Source organism: Arachis ipaensis, chromosome B7 (genome assembly GCF_059453495.1).
Source record: "Arachis ipaensis isolate K30076 ecotype BB chromosome B7, ASM5945349v1, whole genome shotgun sequence".
NCBI lineage: Eukaryota > Viridiplantae > Streptophyta > Magnoliopsida > Fabales > Fabaceae > Arachis > Arachis ipaensis.
In genome coordinates, this window is record NC_142442.1 from 109,816,885 (window position 1) to 109,820,545 (window position 3,661).

General features: G+C 39.5%; 1 non-coding gene across 1 annotated transcript; it reads right to left on the reverse strand.

Annotated features, from left to right (window-relative positions):
• Positions 1-1,143: 1,143 nt before the first annotated feature.
• On the reverse strand, positions 1,144-1,251 carry LOC148553707 (small nucleolar RNA R71). Its single transcript, XR_015893144.1, has one exon. It is a non-coding gene; the product is annotated as a small nucleolar RNA R71 (small nucleolar RNA).
• Between the last annotated feature and the right edge of the window lie 2,410 nt (positions 1,252-3,661).

Below are 3,661 nucleotides of genomic sequence, written 5' to 3' on the forward strand. Positions count from 1 at the left end.
AAAGATTCAAACTTTAAGTTCTAGAATCATATCTTGTGATTTCTTGTGAATCAAGTCATTAATTGTGATTTTAAAAATCAAATCTTTTTCAAAACTAATTTCAATCATATCTTTTCAAAAATATCTCTTTATCTTATCTTTTTCAAAATCATATCTTTTTCAAAAATTTGATTTTAAAATATCTTTTCTAACTTCCTATCTTCTTATCTTTTCAAAATTGATTTTCAAATTTGTTTCAACTAACTAACTAACTTTTGGTTTGTTTCTTATCTTTTTCAAAACTACCTAACTAACCCTCTCTCTCTAATTTTCGAAAATATCTCCCTCTTTTTCAAAAATTCTTTTTAATTAACTAATTGTTTCAAAATTTAATTTTAATTTATTTCTTCTTTTAATTTTCGAAAATTCTCTTTCTCTCTCATCTCTTTCTATTTATTTATTCATCTACTAACACTTCTCTTCATCTCACATCTCTGCTCTCCTCACCCTTGTGTTTCTTTCCTTACATTACATTCTTTTCTTCTTCTTTTCTTCTACTCACACAGGGACCTCTATATTGTGGTAAAAAGGATCCTTATTATTATTATTTTTCTGTTCCCTCTTTTTCATATGAGCAGGAGCAAAGACAAGAATATTCTTGTTAAAGCAGATCCAGAACCTGAAAGGACTCTGAAGAGGAAACTAAGAGAAGCTAAATTACAACAATCCAGCAAGCACCTTTAAGAAATTTTCGAACAGGAAGAGGAGATGGCAGCCGAAAATAATAATAATGCAAGGAGGATGCTTGGTGACTTTACTGCACCTAATTCCAATTTACATGGAAGAAGCATCTCCATTCCTACCATTGGAGCAAACAATTTTGAGATGAAACCTCAATTAGTTTCTCTGATGCAACAAAACTGCAAGTTTCATGGACTTCCATCTGAAGATCCTTTTCAGTTCTTAACTGAATTCTTGCAGATATGTGACACTGTTAAGACTAATGGAGTAGATCCTGAAGTCTACAGACTCATGCTTTTCCCTTTTGCTGTAAGAGACAGAGCTAGAGTATGGTTGGAATCTCAACCCAAAGATAGCCTGAACTCTTGGGATAAGCTGGTCAAGGCTTTCTTAGCCAAGTTCTTTCCTCCTCAAAAGCTGAGTAAGCTTAGAGTGGATGTTCAAACCTTCAGACAGAAAGAAGGTGAATCCCTCTATGAAGCTTGGGAGAGATACAAGCAACTGACCAAAAAGTGTCCTTCTGACATGCTTTCAGAATGGACCATCCTGGATATATTCTATGATGGTCTGTCTGAATTAGCTAAGATGTCATTGGATACTTCTGCAGGTGGATCCATTCACCTAAAGAAAACGCCTGCAGAAGCTCAAGAACTCATTGACATGGTTGCTAATAACCAGTTCATGTACACTTCTGAGAGGAATCCTGTGAGTAATGGGACGCCTCAGAAGAAGGGAGTTCTTGAAATTGATACTCTGAATGCCATATTGGCTCAGAATAAAATATTGACTCAGCAAGTTAATATGATTTCTCAGAGTCTGAATGGAATACAAGCTGCATCCAACAGTACTCAAGAGGCGCCTTCTGAAGAAGAAGCTTATGATCCTGAGAACCCTGCAATAGTAGAGGTAAATTACATGGGTGAACCATATGGAAACACCTATAATCTCTCATGGAGAAATCACCCAAATCTCTCATGGAAGGATCAACAAAAGCCTCAACAAGGCTTTAATAATGGTGGAAGAAATAGGTTTAACAATAGTAAACCTTTTCCATCATCCACTCAGTAACAGACAGAGAACTCTGAACAAAATACATCTAATTTAGCAAACTTAGTCTCTGATCTATCTAAGGCTACTGTAAGTTTCATGAATGAAACAAGGTCCTCCATTAGAAATTTGGAGGCACAAGTGGGCCAGCTGAGTAAAAGGATCACTAAAATCCCTCCTAGTACTCTCCCAAGCAATACAGAAGAAAATCCAAAAGGAGAGTGCAAGGCCATTGATATAACCATCATGGCCGAATCCAAAGAGGAAGGGGAGGACGTGAATCCCAAGGAGGAAGACCTCCTGGGACGTCCAGTGATCAATAAGGAGTTTCCCTTTGAGGAACCAAAGGAATCTGAGGCTCATCTAGAGACCATAGAGATTCCATTAAACCTCTTTATGCCATTCATGAGCTCTGATGAGTATTCCTCTTCTGAAGAGAATGAGGATGTTACTAAGGAGCAAGTTACCAAGTACCTTGGTGCAATCATGAAGCTGAATGCCAAATTATTTGGTATTGAGACTTGGGAAGATGAACCTCCCTTGTTCACCAATGAACTAAGTGATCTGGATCAACTGACATTGCCTCAGAAGAAACAGGATCCTGGAAAGTTCCTAATACCTTGTACCATAGGCACCATGATCTTTGAAAAGGCTCTGTGTGACCTTGGTTCAGGGATAAACCTCATGCCCCTCTCTGTAATAGAGAAACTGGGAATCTTTGGGGTGCAAGCTGCTAAAATCTCATTAGAGATGGCAGACAATTCAAGAATACAAGCTCATGGACAAGTAGAGGACGTGTTATTAAAGGTTGAAGGCCTTTACATCCCTGCTGATTTCATAGTCCTAGATACTGGGAAGGATGAGGATGAATCCATCATCCTTGGAAGACCCTTCCTAGCCACAGCAAGAGCTGTGATTGATGTTAACAGAGGTGAACTAGTTCTTCAATTGAATGAGGACTCCCTTGAGTGTAAAACTCAAGGACATCCTTCTGTAAACATGGAAAAGAGGCACAGTAAGCTTCTCTCAAAACAGAGTCAACCAGAGCCCCAACAGTCAAACTCTAAGTTTGGTGTTGGGAGGCCACAACCAAACTCCAAGTTTGGTGTTGAACTCCCATATCCAAACTCTAAGTTTGGTGTTGGGGAGTCTCAACAATGCTCTGAACATCTGTGAGGCTCCATGAGAGCCCACTGTCAAGCTATTGACATTAAAGAAGCGCTTGTTGGGAGGCAACCCAATTTTTATTTCTCTAATTTTATTTTATTGTTATTTCATGTTTTATTAGGTTCATGATCATGTGGAGTCACAAAATAAATCAAAAAAATTATAAACAGAATCAAAAACAGCAGAAAAAATCACACCCTAGAGGAGGACCTTACTGGCATTTAAACGCCAGTAAGGAGCATCTGGCTGGCGTTCAACGCCAGAACAGAGCATGGATCTGGCGTTGAACGCCAGAAACAAGCAGCATCCTGGCGTCCAGATGCCAGAAATGCGTAGTGAAGAAGAGCTGGCGCTGAACGCCAGAAACAAGCATCTGGCTGGCATTCAACGCCAAAAATATGCTGCATCTAGGCGTTGAACGCCCAGAACAAGCATTAATTCGGCGTTTAAATGCCAGAATTGCATGCAAAGGCATTTTACATGCCTAATTGGTGCAGGGATGCAATTCCTTGACACCTCAGGATCTGTGGACCCCACAGGATCATCTTAGCATCTGTGGACCCCACAGGATCCCCACCTACCACCACTCACTCTCTTCCCTCTTCTCAATGTTCATCCTCTCTTCCCAATAACCACTCTTCCCTAAAAGTCTTCACCAATCACCTCAATCTCTCTTCCCTATCACCACTTCACCACTCACATCCATCCACTCTTCCCCATAAACCTA